This window comes from Cetorhinus maximus, chromosome 26 (genome assembly GCF_964194155.1).
Source record: "Cetorhinus maximus chromosome 26, sCetMax3.hap1.1, whole genome shotgun sequence".
Classification (NCBI taxonomy): domain Eukaryota; kingdom Metazoa; phylum Chordata; class Chondrichthyes; order Lamniformes; family Cetorhinidae; genus Cetorhinus; species Cetorhinus maximus.
Window position 1 is genome coordinate 21,987,612 of NC_135904.1, and position 18,716 is coordinate 22,006,327.

At 43.3% G+C, this 18,716-nt stretch overlaps 1 protein-coding gene across 5 annotated transcripts in view; it reads left to right on the forward strand.

Annotated features, from left to right (window-relative positions):
• rab27a (RAB27A, member RAS oncogene family) overlaps window positions 1-18,716 on the forward strand; it is a 121,568-nt gene that overhangs the window by 35,149 nt on the left and 67,703 nt on the right. For 2 of the 5 annotated variants that reach the window (XM_078530353.1, XM_078530354.1), the window contains exon 3: window positions 5,493-5,610. The exons of 1 other annotated variant lie outside the window; for it this stretch is intronic. The gene's annotated coding sequence lies outside the window, so the exon portion shown is untranslated. Of the gene's footprint in view, window positions 1-5,336; window positions 5,355-5,492; window positions 5,611-10,491; window positions 10,625-18,716 lie in introns of those variants that run through there. 2 more of the 5 variants (XM_078530357.1, XM_078530358.1) reach the window with 2 other exon arrangements.

The following is an 18,716-nucleotide window of genomic DNA, read 5'->3' on the forward strand; positions in this document are numbered from 1 at the left end:
CAGCACTGTTCACTGATTCACCGTCAAATCTCAGAAGTTGAGATATTCATTTACTGCTAGTCTGAGACCCAGTTGTTTGATTTGTGACTGTCTTAATGTGCTCTTTTCTTTTTGAGGGCTGGATTGTAACATTTGTATTTTGGGAAATATTTTTTTCCTTATCTCTGATTGCCCTGTTTGCAGTCCTGCTGCAGAGTGCAGGGAAAGTGAGTTAAAACACTGGCATCTCTTCACCTTGCCTGTCCCACACATCACAGACAATGGGAAGATCATAGTATCAGCAATTCTGCAATGTCAAACTGAGACGCATTGGTTTCAAAGAATTATCAATCTTAAATTTGAAGGCAGTCCATTCCCTCCTTGTCTACAGGAGTATGTGGTTAGTTGGTATGTTCGGTTTGAAGTTGGTTTGTGTATTGCAGACTTTGCTCAATTACACTTTATATCCAGAAATGCTCTGGCTGTGCAGCAGACAAGTTTTTTTTTAAAAATCCTGCATCTTTCCTGCAGTCAAGGCAGGAAATTTAGAATTCTGCAAATTAGAATACTGCGTGAGAAGTGCGCGGTCCTGAATTGGCAATTCGAGGTAGCAACAAAGATCCTACATGATTTGAAGTTTTTGATTCTAAGCTGAATGCGAACACTGGCGTCTTAACTCAATTTGCTGATGGTCTGTTGGCTCAAGTTTTTTGAAACCAGCTGTTTTGGATCAAAAGATTAGTTCTGGGCACAACTGAGAAGGTTGTGAATTCCAGCTTCAGATCTAGGATTTGAACCCACAACCATTACTGATTAACGCCGTACTGATTAACGTTCACCATAAAATACTGAGGTGGAAGCAGTGACTGAAGTTCCATCCTTTTGGATGATAAACCTCCCTCCTCGAGTGCATGGTGCTGGTTTGAAAGGGGTTGCTGTTCCATATGGACCTTTCCAAATATGTTTTTAAAGTGATGTTTGAGAATGGACCTGCGCTGAGAAAGTCAAAGGATTTGTGCAATCCCTCTTTACAAAGGGCTATGATTCACTAACACACCTGAATTAGAAAACCAATTTGGGTTTCTTGGCTCCTCCTGTGAAGCTCTAGTCTATTCCATTTCCATTGTTATACATAAGTAAATCCTTTGGCACTGAACCACACAGGCCTTTATCTGAGCTATTTTTTCCATTTCCGGCACAATTCTCAAATGTCCATCAGTCACTGTGATCCCCATCAATAAAGCATGGATTGAAAGTTTGAATTGGCTCCTGTGAATGGGCTACAGTTTCCATTCTGTAATGCTGCTCATGCCAGGACTGCTTGTTCATGTTCTCCATCATGGTGATGTACGGAATAGGTGTTCAAATTCATGAGGGGTCTGGACAGAGTAGATAGAGAGAAACTACTCCCATTGGCAGAGGAACCAGAGGACACCAGTTTAACGTGATTGTTAAAAAGAGGTAACATGAGGGAAAACTGCACTTTCAAAAAAAAAGTGAATGGTTAGAGTCTGGAATGTGCTGCATCAGTGTGGTAGAGGCAGATTCAGTTGTGACTTTCAAAAGGTAATTGGATGGTTATCTGAAAAGGAAAAAAAAAGCATTGCAGAGCTACGGGGAACAAGGAGGTGCAATGGGACTAGCTGAGTCACTCTTAACAGCAAGCTGATGGGCCAGACAGCTTCCTGTGCTGTAACCATTCAGTGAGGGTGAGGTTAGTCTTCGGTGACAGCAAATTGTCGGCCTTTCCTGTTGAAGTTAGCAGAAAAGAAAAGCAGGCTGCCCATTTCGCTAGCAGCAATCGTTCCATCTCCCCTCTTCAACTAGTGTAGAAATTGTGTACCCTGTCTGTTACTTCACCAAAGTTTGATTTATTTTTGTAATTAAATATAAGTTAGTGCACTAAAGGTGTAACTAGATCAACAGCTGTGTTTATCTTTAAATAAACATCCGCGCCTTTTTCAGGTTAGATGTCACTTTATAGCTAGTAACTGTTTGTTTCTATCTGGAATTTTAAATGAAATTGTACCAGTTTTGCATCATGTGGAATGATCAGCTGGTGAAACACTACCTGCTATGGTACCAGATGCTGTTAGAATCAATGAAGTCAATTGGTGAAGAATAGTGTTGGAACCAAACTCTACTTAGTGTAAGGTTTGTTTATGGAATGAAGCATAGAAAACATATATCTCCTAACTCAACCACACCTTATTTTCAATGAGTGTCTCTTATCTGCACAAGTGAAACCCCAATTAATGCCCTCCACTAGTGTTTGTTTAAATACCATTAAAATGCAATCAACAGGTGCAATAATGCGATGTACCAGGGTAGGAAATGCCTCCTAGCATTCGCAGGTAGTCTTCTCACCAGGAAATATCCATTACAACTTTCCTAAGGTTTATGTTTTCCTCTGAGTTGTTGGTATTTCAGACATAAATAGCAGTATAAATATTGGCCAGTTTATCAACCTAATTGGGTGGTATTTACTTTTTTTAAGTCATCTCCATTACAGCTAAGCATTGTTAAAATGAAATATTAGAATTACAGTGCCATCACATCCAGAGATTTACTGGCCATTGTTGGTAGCTTCATAGATGTGAAGGAGACAAATCTTCTGCCTAGGTTTCCCATATTGATAAGGTTACCTCCTTTTGTGGTGGGTGATCACATTGTTCAGGGTGCTGGCTTGGGGGAGTCAGGTGGAGAATTGAGCACTGCTGTAGGGAGCGGAGCTGTCAAGTGAAGTGTAAGGTTAGAAAATAGAAATGACTTTCATTTTAAACAGTGCCTTTGGTAATTGCCAAACGTCCCAAAGTGCTTTACTTTGAAGTACTTTTTGAAGTGTTGCTGTTGTAATGTCGGAAACATGGCAGCCAAGTTAATGCACAGCAGGATCCCACACACTGCAATGTGATAAATGACCAGATAAAGGTTGATAGGAACAGTGAAGTCAGGAGAATGGAAGTGTTTCAGTGGAGACTGGTGAGAGTGGTGTTTGCAACCAACAAATTACTTTCAAAGTGCAACCAATTTGTACACAGTAATGATCCCACAGATGGAAAATGAAATAAATGATGCAGTTAAGGTCTTCCTTTAGTGATAGTGGTTAAGAGAAGACTATGTTTATAAAGAGGAGAGGGGAATATCCTGCACTTTGAAGCCTTTGAAGAATGTCATGGGATTCACAAGGCTGTACCCCTTTGACATCTCATCCGCTAGATGCCACCCATACTAACTCAGAACTCCTGTGGTTACTGCAATGTCAGGCAAGATTATGTACCGATGCCGGACCTGAACCTTCAACCTTCTGACTTGTGACTGTACAAACTGTGTCCACCTGGTTCTCTAACAATAGCATGTTTGCACCATTGTATATAACATCCCCTTGCTGTGGATATATATATTATTTTACTGCTGTCAGGGAATCTGTATTCTTGGGTTTGTGCTGTGCGCTTTTGGAGCCAAGGAGTACAAGTTCTAGCGTGCCCGGGGCATCTGTGCGAGTGCAGAGAGTGGTCATGCCGCGCATGTACGAAAGGTGACTTAAAAGCATTTTTTGTTTACTGAAACCCTAAGCAAAGGACGTAGAGGGGACGGTTCAAAAAGCTTGCTCACTTCGCCTGGTGTGCAGCGCAAAAAACCCGACCGTGGGTCTCGGGTTTTGAGCATGAGGAGGAGCCCAAATGATGAGTTAGTCCGGAGGTGAAGAGGCAGCAGAGGATTGATGGCCCCACGTGAAATGCTGTCAATGGCTCCATGCAGCTGTGATCCAGAGAAGCCCCGGAGCAGGTATTGCTCCATGCTGCTGGGGCTCGGGGAAGTCCAGGAGCTGTTTGTCAGCTCGATGAGGCTGAAGTGAAGCTGTCTGCACTGTGAAGCCGGCATTTGGGGCAAAGGAAAGCCAGAGGGCAGTCATGTTCTGCTCAGAGCAGCTAGGCAGCTGGGATTGTGCCAGTGATTAGATGCTGGGGTACAGCCTTGTGAATCCAGTGTATCAGAGTCTCGGGAGAAGAGATTGAATAATTGGGAGGTGAGCAGTTGGGGCAATCTGAGTTGGAGAAGCTGTTGAGAAAAATCAGAGGCCTTTTCCTTGAAGGAAAGGAGCTAAAATCCGTCATGAAGACAGAGTTTTCTAGGATTTGTGTGACTCAAGTGATCACTAACGTCTGGGTGGGTTGCTGAGAAATTGGTGGGATCTGTCTTGGTTGTGACTGCCACTTATTGTGCAGTTTGTGCTGTTCGACCACAGTTTGCCTATTAATTCATGTCTGCCTCATGTTAGTTTTGGATCTTATAAGATGGATAGTATTGACAATTTGCCTTATTGACTCTTGTATAATAAAATTTGTTTTCTTTAAAACTTTGGAAACTTGTCACTTTATTCTCTTAGTGATTAACTGGGATTTCAAATTTTGTTTACAACAGTTACCTGGATCCTAATAAAATTGTGGGCCTCATCCAGGAGCGTAACAGGGCTAGTTATACTTTTGTTTTCGTTTGGTTCATTGGGAAAAAATAGCTGGTTTTGGGGATGGGCAGGGAAGTGAGCTTAAGGCTGCAATCAGATCAGCCATGATTTTATTGAATGGTGGACAGGCTCAAGGGGCTGGATGGCTGCCTTAAAACTATTTCTTGCGTTTTTTTTTTACTCACCGCACTTTGCAAGTGGCCATGTATTTTTGCTGTCCATTGAAATGACAATCCATCTATCTGGTGTTTTGCCTCTGCTCCAAGATGTTTTTGTTAGACTCTGAGGAGATGGATCCTTGGGCTGTGTTCTGAGATTTGTAGTCAGCTAGCTGGTTGAGTCTCTTAAGTTTGGAAAGTTATGTCGATTCAAGAATCAGAGCTCTGAGGAGGAATGTTTGGGGAAGATTTCAAAAGTCAACTGAAATGCATAACTTGAACAAAACGTGACATAGGAACATTCCATTCTGATGGAAGGTCATCGACCTGAAAGGTTAACTCTGGTTTCCCCCTCCACAGATGCTCCCAGGCCTGATGAGTATTTCCAGCATTTCTGTCTTTATTTCAGACTTCAGCATCTGCAGTATTTTCTACTTTCGTATTATTATGGAACACAATTTTTTTTGTTTGTTGGCTACATTTGATTTGGACAAATGAAGCCTTTAGTCCACAGATAACGTGGATAGCTGGACTTTTATAATGCAGTTTACTCTGTCGACGTTTCAAAACCTTAGACGATTTGGTTAATGTGCAGGAGACATGGTTTCAGAATTTAATTGGATAGTTTGTTCTGAAGGAAAAGGCCTTGATCAGCCTTCAGGACCACATGATAAGCAGCTGATGCCTATTAGGAAAGGCTGCAGTCTTTGTAGTTGGCGACTGCTTATCGTGTTTATTGGATTTGCTGTGTAAGTTTGTGCTTCTCTCTTGATAGATTCAGTGGTTTTTGTGCATTGGGCAAGGCCCCAGTTAGATGGTCAGAGCATTCTGATTTTCTTGAAACCTTTCTCTCTCTCTCTCTCTCTCTCCCTGCCCCTCCATCTCAGCATTCTGGATGAAACAGACGTTTTGTGGCCAGGCCAGGATAGTGGAGTTTGCTTCCTAGTGGGATTGGACACGGGAAGTTTGGACACCGGGCTGGATTTTTTTTTCCATTGTACGAAGGTATGAGCTGTTTGCGCAGTTTTTAACTAGATCAATATTCCAATTGGTTTTGTTCAGTATCTTGAAGTGTTACGAAGCCTTGAACAACTTTGATCCACCGTCTCTTTTTTAAGAATCATTTGGGCAGTTTTGGCACTGGCTCTGATTTAATCAAGTGCAATGGATTTTTATTTAAACGATAAAAAGCCATTTCATTAATAATGTGAGGCGGTGAGTGAGTTTGCTCACTGAATTCAAGTGCTGTATTGAAATGAAATCATGAATGAGATCATCTGAATGTAGGAATTGTATCCTGAAGTATGACAATTCTACGTAACTCAGTTTAAACAAATGGTTTTCTTCATGCTGTACATGCTTGTGGTCTGTTGCAAAGAAGTTACTGTTTTATGCCTCTTAAGAATCTGCCTTTATTTGAGCTGATTTAAAATTAATTTGTACCATCTAGCCCCAGCTAATTGATGATGAAGCTGCTGTACATTTGCAGCCTAGTAGTGCAGTGGTATACTAGAAGGACTCGATGCTTCCTCCTTTTATCTCTCTTTTCCCCCCTACCCCCGAGTACCTGACTTTCAGCTCATGTCATCTGGTGGAGAAAGCAAGCCATGACGACCGATTTTTAAAAAAAATTTATTTTATCCCCCAAGGGTGAATTAATTTTCACCCTTCATGCTAGATTCTAACTCAAGTTGCGTCAGAGCTGGGAATAGATCAGATCCACACCACCTCTGTGATTTTTTTTTAAAAACAGGGCTACGCAAAACACTTTCCCAAACAGTTCACTGTTTTATTTTGAAAGTTGCGATTGCATAATTGATAAGATCCCTAACATATACTCATTAGGAATGGGTATTTTTTTTTCCATTCGTATTTTCTCTACAGCTGACTGACCCACTGCAAATTAACCTAAGAGTGTCTGACCCACAGTTGGGCTTTTATGATGGTTTGAGTTGGCCTCTTCCCCTAGTTTTAAATCCAGCGCTGGATCCATTTGATTCTCTGCAGTGCAAATGGGAGATTTGAACAGTCTGTGCAGGATCATCCCATCTCCATCTGGCAAAATGCAATTGGATGTGAAAGAAATATTTAATGCACCAAAAACGCATCTTAAATTCGGCAAATGCTGTTGACTTCAATGTTAATAATTAAGTCATGAAGGGAAGCAGCCTAATGGCTGGCTTTCTACTGTGTGCATGTGTGTTCTGCCTCAATGGAAAATGACAATGTAGCAACATTCTCCATCCATAAGTTTAGCACCACGGAATATTGTGAAATAACTGGAAAGCTATGTTGTAATTGCCCTTGAATTTGTCTAAGAGCAAAATTGTGTCTTTAATTTTATGACCTATTTTTGTTCTTTTAAGATGTTCTATTGAAAATACTTACTTGGGGGAGTGAGGAAAGAGTGCAAGTCTGCCAACCATTCCTCTCCCATCTGATGGAGAATTTAGGGGGAGGAGTGGGGGTGGACCCAGGCTACAGTGAGGGTCCTGGCCAGTGACTATTCCAATAGAACCTGTGTTGCCTTAAGAACTGACATCAATGTACTGAGGCTTCCAAAGGCCCCTGGACAGCCCAAAACAAAAGCAATCAAATCCCCAAGGGAAATGATTTGCTTTTAAAGCCATAGTACTTTGCTCCCTTTGGAGCATTCTTTAACAAAGCGCTGGTTTGTGTAGTTTACCATTACCAGTTTGCATCACTCTAAATGCACGTCCTAGTGTGAAACTGCTGCTTGCCCTGTGACTGCAGCTTAATATTGACCTCCCAGTTCTGCATCTCTAAAGCACCCCCAACACTTGGACTGAGTTCTTGGAGCAGTGTTGCGATCGATGTCAAGAAAATATATTAACTGAAGTCTTTGCAGCAACTGTGTAGGTTGTCTTATTTCCCCATCAGCTTCTGTAGTAAGGATTTCTGTTGAAAATAGAAACATATCGACAATGCTAATCTGGCTTTGAGAGAACCTGGAGCTGTTTTACCATCCACAATATTCCATATATAGATGCTTCAATGAACTGGAGTTCTGCAATTCAGTAGGATTATTAATTTTATTTGGATAAATTGCTGTATGTGCTCTTCTGGAGTATTATAGTTTTTGTTAATGGAGAGTTGCAGTCGACAAATCACCATACTCGCCACTTAACCTGCAGGGCAAGGCCAAACATTCTTTCTCCACTGAGAACTGCAACTCTCTTGTATCAAAAAGGTTCCTGTTATTTCCCCTGAAGTAACATTTGAATTTAGTTCAATTCTGGTTTTAAAAATTAGTGGCTCAATTAAATAGTGTTTGTGACTCCCCTCTTTGTAGCCCCACCGGGGTTAGTTTTTGTGTGTTAAAATTGGGCCACTGATGCCATATCTGAATTGCAGAATGAGGGGTCTGTGGTGTGATGGGATCTCTCCAGTTCTTAGCCTGTGGAGACAGCTGGCAATCAATCTCCATGTAAGTGCATTAAATTCAATTGACACCAAGTGTGGATTGTTCTAGACTCCAAGGCAAGATCCAAGAAATGGGTAAGGTTTACAGGTAGATGCATCAGTGGCAAAGGAAGTTCAATGTGGACATGAGTAAGTTATCATAAATTAGAACTAAAAATATGCACAACTTGCGCATCCAATAACTGGGCTAAAAAATAGAGACTTAGCGGTGTTGGCTGATGACATCTAGAGACCATAGGGCAGCAATACACAAAGCACGTAAGAAGCTGGGTTATTTTAAAATGATTATCTCCACCTAATTTCTCAAATGGTGTCCAGTTTTCTTGCTGCTGTCTGATCTCTATCTTCTAAAACTTAAGCTAATTCATTAATTTGGTGCAGGGAGGCAAGCCTCTGGAACAGTTTGTTTTCCACATTACCTTGTTCCACCACTAGAGGTCAATCCTTCAGCCATCATGCTTCTGGCATTGGGAATTCTTTTCCTACACCATTGCATCCTGTTTTCAAAATCCTCTTTAGGAATGAAATCCTGAAGCACTTCTTCTACACAGGCTCTTGGAAATCTTGAATTCGCTTGGTTTGCATTTCCATCTACAAGATGCACTGAAGAAATTCACCAAGGCTCCTTAGACAACACCTCCCAAACCCTGACTGCTATCATCTAGAAGGACAAGGGCAGCAGGTACATAGGAACACAACCACCTGGAAGTTCCCCTCCAAGTCACACACCAACCTGACTTGGAAATATATCACCATTCTTTCACTGTCACTGGGTCAAAATCCTGCAACTCCCTTCCTACAGCACTGTGGCGTACCTACACCTCAGGGACTGCAGCGGTTCAAGAAGGCAGTTCACCACCGCCTTCTCAAGGACAATTAGGGAGGCTGGCCCAGCAAGCGATGTCACAACCCAAAAATGAAATAAGGTTGGACAGAAATGGCAGGGCTGGTGGTGTGCCCTGACTGCAACATGTGACAATCTGTGGAATGTAATGCAAGCCCAGACAACCACATCTAAAGAAAGTGCCTGAAGCTTGGGCAGCACCGGCTCAGAGTTGCTGAGCTGGAGTCTGAGTTACAGGACTTGGCAGACATCAGGGAGGGGGAAGAGTTACCTGGACACTTTGTTCCAGGAGGCAGTCATTCCATTAGGTTAGACAGAACTTTAAGTTGGCCAATGGTTACGGACAGGAGGATGCGACTGTAAGTCAGGCAGGTAAGGGGAACCAGCATGTAATGACGGAGGAGCTTCAGCCTCTAAATTTGTCCAGCAGGTACGAGGTGCTTGCTATCTGTGTGGATGAAAGGACTGCAAGGTGGATGAGCAGGCTGACCATGGCACCATGGTGAAAGATGCCATTCTAGTGGGGGGAGTGATGAGGAATGTGGTAGTGATAGGAGGCAGTACTGTCAGGGGCATAGATATTGTTCTCTGCAGTCGAGAGTGAGAGTCTAGATGGCTGTGTTGCCTGCCCGGTGCCAGGGTTTGGTGCTTGGGACTGGAGAGGAACTTGCTGTGGGAGGGAGAGGATGCAGTGGTCATGTATATACCAATGACGTAGGTAAGACAAGGTAAGAGGTTCTGCATAGAGAGTATGAGGAGCTGGGCACTAAATTAAAAAGCGCAACCTCAAAGGTAAATATCTCATTTAAAAACCACCACCCCTGACAGTGCAACATTCCCTCAGTACTGCGCTGGATTGCCAGGCTAGATTCTGGTGTTCAAGTCTCTGGACTGGGACTTGAAACCACACCTTCTAACTCTTGAGGTGAGAGTGTTACTAACTGAGCCACAGCTGACACTTAAGGTAGATTATTGGTGCAAAGTTGGAAATTTATTCTGTAACTGGTCATGATCTCCCTTGGTACTGCACTAGTGCCAACCTCGATTCTTCTGCTCAGGTCTCTAGAGTGGGAATTGAAATCAAGTCTTCATGAGTTCTTTAATGAGTCTTGCACACCTGTTGTGCAAGGACTGAGTGCAGGCAGAGCCAAACAGTTCAGATTGCTCACAGATCCTTTCATGTGTCTGAAACGATGGGAAGCTAGTGCCTGAGGAATTTTACACATCAGCTTCTCCAGTGTCATATTATTGGCCTCTAGGTGTTGCATTTGGAATAATGAGCCCATTTTCAGCCAGGATTGTAAGCACAATTTTCTTTGACCAAATTTCCATTCTCTCACCCGCTTACGCAAATAATTTTTTGAAACTTGACACTCAATCCAATATTTATTCCAAGGTCCTATTTTTTTTTTTGCATGCACCAAACTTTTAAAAATTGATTCATTTTGCTCACTTGCTAAATCCAGATATCGACTTTCACTAGCACCTTTTTAAACGCTTGGAACTGTTTACTAATACTTGGGGCAGTGAGGTTCCTTCAAACCTGCCACACACATTAATTCTCCATCATGACACTTGCAGCTGCCACGCCTTCACTTCAGGAAGTTCCTGAGCAAATACAAACACGGACACGTAAGCTAAAATGCTGTGTGCTTTGCAGGTGGAGCTGTTAAAGTGCTGCCACAGGCTGACTCCAATTACTTTTAAAGTGAATCTCTAGAACTAGTGCAGGTAAGGATGGCTTTGAATGAGTGCTCTAGGTTGGTGGTTTTTGTGCTGAGAAACTCTAGCTGCCCTCTTTGCTCTCCCACCACCCCCAACGCTGCTGTTAACGACTCTGCCGCACTCTCACTCGTCAATCTTTCGGAAAGGATTTGAAATGTTGCTATCGACTCCGCACACTTTTTATTTCACCGACATGGATACTTCGGACTTTTCAAAGATTTTTAAGCGCCATTAATGGTTTCAGCTTTTTGGCACAGAATGGCAACTGGCTGTTTTTCACTCTGGCACGTAGAATGTGTTTAATGTAGTTGGACTGTGCCATTAAGTTATTGTTTTCGTACGTTTATCTGTGATTATTTTAAAGTTGAGTCTCCTGCATTCTGACACCTTGTTGTGAAGCACAAAATATGCTCGGGCATTTTAAACAAGTTGACATGTCACTATAAATAGTTTAATATTATTATCAATGCTGTCGGAAAAAGGAATGTGGAAACGGCTTTCCCAGCACTGGTTTGGGTAAATGTTGTGGCTAGGCTGATTAACATGGTACCATTTGTTTAAAGGCCTGAATGTACAGGAACTACGAAGTGAAACATACTGAGGTCAGTTTATGCACAACTGCTCAGTGCAACATTCCAGGTTTTCTCATCCAGATAGAAACAGCATTTACTTCCATTTTAATTTGCTCAGAATTGCTGGAAGGCTGTTTTTTTCATAACCTTTTTTAAAAAAAAAATTCTCTGTACGCCATGCGAGTGACTCACTGAAAACGATTCCACAGGCACAAGTGGCCATTTCGCACCTTCTTGAAACTTGATTGTTTAAAAAACTTCATTCACGGGGTACGAGCATCACCGGCAATATAAGTTTTTATTGCCATCAGGAAGGTGGTGGTGAGCCACTGGCCTTGAACTGCTGCAGCCCACACTGCTGTAATGGAGGAAGTTCCAGGTTTTTGATGAGCAACTATGAAGGAACAGCATAAAATGATAGAATTTACCCTGCAATTTGAGAGGAAAAAGCTGGAATCAGATGTAACGGTATTGCAGTTGAATAAAGGCAACTACAGAGGCATGAGGGAGGAGCTGGCCAGAATTCACTGGGAGATGAGCCTAGCAGGAAAGACAGTGGAACAGCAATGGCAGGAGTTTCTTGGAGTAATTTGGGAGACACAGCAAAAATTCATCCCTAGGAAGAAGAAGCATACTAAAGGGAGGACGAGGCAACCATGGCTGACGAGGGAAGTCAGGGACAGCATAAAAGCTAAAGAGAAAGCATACAATGCGGGGAAGAGCAGTGGGAAACCAGGGGATTGGGAAGCCTACAAAGACCAACAGAGGACAACTAAAAAAGAAATAAGGAGGGAGAAGATTAATTATGAGGGTAAACTAGCCAGTAATATAAAAGAAGATTGCAAGAGTTTTTTTAGATATATAAAGGGTAAGAGAGAGGCAAAAGTGGACATTGGGCCGCTGGAAAATGACACTGAAGAAGTAGTAGTGGGGAACAAAGAAATGGTGGAGGAACTGAATAGGTACTTTGGTCAGTCTTCACGGTGGAAGACAGGAATAACATCCCCAAAGTTCAAGAGAGTCGGGGGGCAGAGGTGAGTATGGTGGCCATTACCAAGGAGAAGGTGCTAGGAAAACTGTAAGGTCTGAAGGTGGATAAATCACCTGGACCAGATGGATTACACCCCAGAGTTCTGAAGGAGATAGCTGAAGAGATAGTGGAGGCGTTAGTGGTGATCTTTCAGGAATCACTTGAGTCATGGAGTGTTCCAGAGGACTGGAAAATCGCTAATGTAACCCCTTTGTTTAAGAAGGGAGTGAGGCAAAAGACGGGAAATTACAGGCCGATTAGCCTGACCTCGGTCGTTGGTAAGATTTTAGAGTCCATTATTAAGGATGAGATTTCAGAATACTTGGAAGTGCATGGTAAAATAGGGCAAAGTCAGCATGGTTTCATCAAGGGGAGGTCATGCCTGACAAATCTGTTAGAATTCTTTGAGGAGGTAATGAGCAGGTTAGACAAAGGAGAGCCAGAAGCCCTTTGACAAGGTGCCGCACAGGAGGCTGCTCAGTAAGATAAGAGCCCACAGTGTTAGAGGCAAGGTACTAGCATGGATAGAAGATTGGCTGTCTGGCAGGAGGCAGAGAGTGGGAATAAGGGGGTCCTTCTCAGGATGGCGGCCAGTGACTAGTGGAGTTCCGCAGGGGTCAGTGTTGGGACCACAACTTTTCACTTTATACATTAATGATCTAGATGAAGGAACTGAGGGCATTCTGGCTAAGTTTGCAGATGATACAAAGATAGGTGGAGGGACAGGTAGTATTGAGGAGGCGGGGAGGCTGCAGAAGGATTTGGACAGGTTAGGAGAATGGGCAAAGAAGTGACAGATGGAATACAACGTGGGGAAGTGTGAGGTCATGCACTTTGGTAGGAAGAATAGAGGCATAGACTATTTTCTAAATGGGGAGAGAATTCAGAAATCTGGAGTGCAAAGGGACTTAGGAGTCCTAGTCCAGGATTTTCTTAAGGTTAACTTGCAGGTTGACATGGTAGCTGGGAAGGCAAATGCAATGTTGGCATTTATTTCGAGAGGACTAGAATATAAAAGCAGGGATGTGCTGCTGATGCTTTATAAGGCTCTGGTCAGCCCACATTTAGAATATTGTGAGCAATTTTGGGCCCCATATCTCAGGAAGGATGTTCTGGCCTTGGAGAGGGTCCAGAGGAGGTTCACGAGAATGATCCCAAGAATGAAAGGCTTAACATATGAGGAACGTTTGAGGACTCTGGGTCTATACTCGATGGAGTTTAGAAGGATGAGGGGGGATCTGATTGAAACTTACAGAATACTGAAAGGCCTGATAGAGTGGAGGTGGGGAAGATGTTTCCATTAGTAGGAGAGACTAAGACCCAAGGGCACAGCCTCAGAGTAAAGGGAAGACCTTTTAGAACAGAGATGAGGAGAAACTTCTTTAGTCAGAGAGTGGTGAATCTATGGAATTCATTGCCACAGAATGCTGTGGAGGCCAGGTCATTGAGTGTATTTAAGACCAAGATAGATAGGTTCTTGATTGGTAAGGGGATCAAAGGTTACAGGGAGAAGGCGGGAGAATGGGGTTGAGAAACTTATCAGCCATGATTGAATGGCAGAGCAGACTAGATGGGCCGAATGACCTAATTTCTGGTCCTATGTCTTATGGTCTTATGGGTGGGAGCATTCTAATGCACTTGCTGCTGTGGTGTCCTTCTAGGTGGTAAAGATCGTGGGTTACGTCAAAGAAGCCTTGGCGAATTGCTGCACTGCATCTTGTAAATGGTACATGCACGGTGTGCTGGTGGTGGAGGCAGTGAATGTTTAAGGTGGTGGATGGGGTGCCAATGAATTGAGTTGCTTTGTCCTGGATGGTATCAAGTTCCTTGACTGTTGTTGGAGCGCTCTCATCCACACCTGAGACTTCTGCCTTGTGTATGTTGGATGTTGGGAGTCAGGAGATGAGTTACTCGCTGCAGCATGCAAATCCTCTGACCCGCTCTTGGAGCCATGGTATCTATATATCTGTTCCAGTTAAGTTTGTGGTCAATTGTTAACCTCCAATTTGTTGATGGTGGGGGATTCAGTGATGGTAATGCCATTGAATGTCAAAGGGAGGTGGTTAGACTCTTGTTGGAGAAGGCCGTTGTGTGACACTTGTGTGGCATGAATGTTATAACAGCCCAAGCTTGAATGTTCAATCTTATTGCATGCGGGCATGGAGTGCTTCAGTATCTGAGGAGTTGTGAATGAACATTGCGACTATCAGTGAATATCCTGACTTCTGACCTTTATGATGGAGGGAAGGTCATTGATGAAGCAGCTGCAGATGTTTGGGCCTAGGGCACTACCCTGAGGAACTTCTGCAGTGATGTCATGCGGCTGAGATGACTGACCTCCAACAACTACAACCCATCCTCTTTTGTGTGAGGGGTGTCTCCAGCCTGACTCCCATTGACTTCAATTTCACTATAGGGCTCCCTGAAGCTACACTTGCTCAAATGCTGCCTTGATGTCGAGGGCAGTCACTCGCTTCACCTTTGCAATTCGGCTCTTGTCCACGTTTGAACCAAGATTGTAATGAGGTCTGAAGTTGAGAGATTCTGTTGGAGCCTAAACTGAGCATTGGTGAGCAGCTTGTTATTGAGTAAGTGTCGTTTGATCGCACTGTCAACAACACCTTCCACCATTTTGATTGAGAGTAGACTAATGGAGTGGTCGTGGCTAGATTGGATTTATCTTGCTTTTTTGTGGACGGGGCATACTTGTTTGAGTTTAGATGATTTTTGTTTTTCTTCTGGTATTGGTGGCTCTGTTGGATTCTCTCAAAAATGACTTGCCCTGTTAACAGCTGAGGGATGGCTGGGATTGGGTGCAAGTACTGGAAGCCCTTGTTTTGATGGGTATGTGGGGTGGGGGAGTGGGGGTGGTGGCAGGGGTCTGGAAGTGATGGTCCCTCTTTGTATTGTGGACTTTCTATTAGCAGCACCATTAATATAAAGAGGGCAGAGACAGCTTAACTGCTGGCCTACTCTTCACATTGGCTGGTGCCCACAATGTCCAACTCAATGTCCACCTAGCTGAATCTATCAAGAGAATCGTTGATAAAATTAAAGATTTTAAGGTTCAAGTGCACCAATGGGAAGCTGCAGGAGCAGTTTAGGCGAGTTACATAAATGCATTTAAGGAGAATTTAAATAAACTAATCAGGGAGAAAGACATAGAAGGATATGCCAAGTGGTTGATCCATCATGGCCTCCTCTGGAGGTCCCCAGCAACACAGATGCCAGTCGTCAGCCAATTCAATTCACTCCACGTGATATCAAGAAAAGGCTGAAGGCACAGGATAGTGCAAAGGCTATGGGCCCTGACAATATTCCAGCAATAATACCGAAGACTTGTGCTCCAGAACTTGCTGCGCTCCTAGCCAAGCTGTTCCAGTACAGCTACAACACCGGCATCCACATGGCTACATGGAAAATTGCACAGGTATGTTCTGTGTACACAAAGCAGGACAAATCTAACCGGGCAATTACTGCCCCCATCAGCCTATTCTCGATCATCAGTAAAGTAATGGAAGGGGGTCATCAACAGTGCTATCAAGCAGCACATGCCTAGTAAAAACCTGCTCACTGAGTTTGGGTTCTGCCAGGGCCACTCAGCTCCTGACCTCATTACAGCCTTGGTTCAAACATGGATAAAGAAGCTAAACTCCCAAAGTGAGGTAAGAGTGACAGCCCTTGACATCAAGGCCTCATTTGACCAAGTGTGGTATCAAGGAACCCTAGCAAAACTGGAGTCAGTGGGAATCATGGGGGAAAACTCTCCACTGGTTGGAGTCACACCTAGCACAAAGGAAGATGGTTGTGGTTGTTGGATGTCAGTCATCTCAGCTCCAGGACATCACTGCAGGAGCTCCTCAAGGTAGTGTCCTCGGCCCAACCATCTTCAGCTGCTTCATCGATGACCTTCCATCATAAGGTCAGAAGTGGAGATGTTTGCTGATGATTACACAATGTTCAGCACCATTAGTGACTCCTCAAATACTGAAACAGTCCATGTCCAAATGCAGCAAGACCTAGACAATATCCAGGCTTGGGTTGACAAGTGGCAAATAACATTCATGCCATACAAGTACCAAACAATGACCATCTGCAACAAGAGAGAATCCAAACATCGCCCCTTGACATTCAAAGGCATTACTGAATCCCCCACTATCAACATCCTGGGGGTTACCATTGACCAGAAACTGAACTGGATTAGCCATATACACACCATGGCTGAAAGAGCAGGTCAGTGCTAGGAATCTTGCAATGAGTAACTCACCTCCTGATTCCCCAAAGCCTGTCCACCATCTACAAGATGCAAGTCAGGAGTGTGATGGAATACTCTTGACTTGTCTGGGTGAGTGCAGCTTCCACAACACTCAAGAAAAGAGGCTTGACACCTTCCAGGACAAACAGCTTGCTTGATTGGCACTACATCCACAAACATACACTCCCTCCACCACTGACGCACAGTAGCAGCATTGTGTACCATATACAAGATGCAGTGCAGGAATTCCTTTCTTCCAAACCCACAACCACTACCATCTAGAAGGACAAGGACAGTAGATAGATGGGAACCTAGAAGTTCCCCTCCAAGTCACCATCCTGACTTTGAAATATATCGCTGTTCCTTCACTGTTGCTGGGTCAAAATCCTGGAACTCCCTTCCTAACAGCACTGTGGGTGTACCTACACCACAGGGACTGTAGTGCTTCAAGGAGGCAGCTCACCACCACCTTCTCGAGGGCAACTAGAGATGGGCAATAAATGCTGGCCCAGCCTGTGAAGCCCACATCCTGTAAATGAATAATAATTTTTAAAATGCTAATGGACGTGAGAGAAGGCTTGTATGGGGCTTAGACCAGTTGGGCCAAATAGCTTGTTTGTGTTGCCAAGTTCATGTAATGGAATAATCCTTAATATAGGGAGTTTACCTTTGATTTTGTTCATGAAGTCCAACCCATAGGAACAGGTTTTTCCAATGTTTGTTTTCCATCCTCTGCATAACTTGAGGAATGTAACAGTTTGTCATCTTGACCTCTTGTCCGCATTGAGTTTCCCCCGGACACACCTTGAGTAGTAGAATCTGAATCCTTTGGAATAACTCCAATTTTTGAATTTCTTTTATTTTGGTGTAACTTGCTGACTAGACCTGCTGGAACCATGCACTGGAGGTTCCTGAGACTTAGCCTAGTCCTCTGAGACTATTGGAGCTTCTGTTGAGCGGTTATTGATTTGTGGGCTGTTCTGGAAGCCCTATTTTGGGTAGTTGCTGGGAATTGTTTGCAGATCTTAAAATAACAAATCTGAACCATTGTTGTTTCAAGCAATTATTTTAAGCCTTTGTGAACTCATTCCTACTCCCAAATATCGCTAATTTTTTTTACTGTTTGGAGGTTGAGAGGATTTTCTTATTCTTATCTACCGGTAATCTAGCAATGGCAGCTAACATTGGACATGTGCTGTCCGCACCATTACTCTCTCTTGTACATGTCCTAAATCAACTGCAGAAAATACATTACAAATGCATGATGATCATCCCCTGATCATATAAACTGGATTCTCTAAGTAACTCAGAATTACTCCTGGTCTGTGTTGCAAAACAATTAAAATTAACAATGAACTACAGAGGGTTCTTATGTAGTGCAATCTTACACCAGACAATTGGATTATTCAAGGATCAGAGTAAATGCAACATTGTTTTCAGAATCAAGTAGAACGGATCATTTGATGGACTTTAAAATCTACTATCCTCTGTGGTTTTCACCAATGGGATTTTTTACAGTAGTGGGCTGGAAGCGCATTGAGTTTTTTTTCTCCTGACCTTGATCCGTGGATGTGACAGGCCTACATGTCCCTGTCCTCTTCCAGTGTCTCTGAAATTGGATTGCACAGTTTGTTTTGGGAGCGAAGCTGATGCTATACTTTCCTACTGATTTTTGCCTATCAAAATGAATGGTTCAATACATTTGTCTTATCATCTTTGCTGGTGTTCAGTGCAGTCTGGCACCTGGTCAGAGATTGAAGAGCTCTGAGTTGGAGGGATCTGGGTGTCTTAGTGCTTAAATCGCAAAAGGCTAGTATGCAGGTAGAGCAAGTAGTTAGGAAATGCTAATTAGGATGTTATCATTTATTGCGAGGGGAATTGAATATTAAATTAAGGAGGTTATGCTTCAGTTATACAGAGCACTAGTGAGACCACATCTGGAGTATTGTGTACAGTGTTGGTCACATTTAAAGAAGGATGTAAATGCTTTGGAAGCAGTGCAGAGAAGGTTTACCAGACTAATACCAGGAAGGGGCGGGTTGTTTTATGAGGAAAGGTTGGACAGGCTAGGCTTGTATTTTTTTTATTCATTCACGGGATGTGTGCTTCACTGGCTAAGACAGCATTTATTGCCCATTCCTGGTTGCCCTTTAGAAGGAGGTGTTGTTTAAAAGAGTAAGAGGCAACTTGATTGAACCCTTTAAGGCCCTGAGAGGTCTTGACAGGTTGGATGTGGAGAGG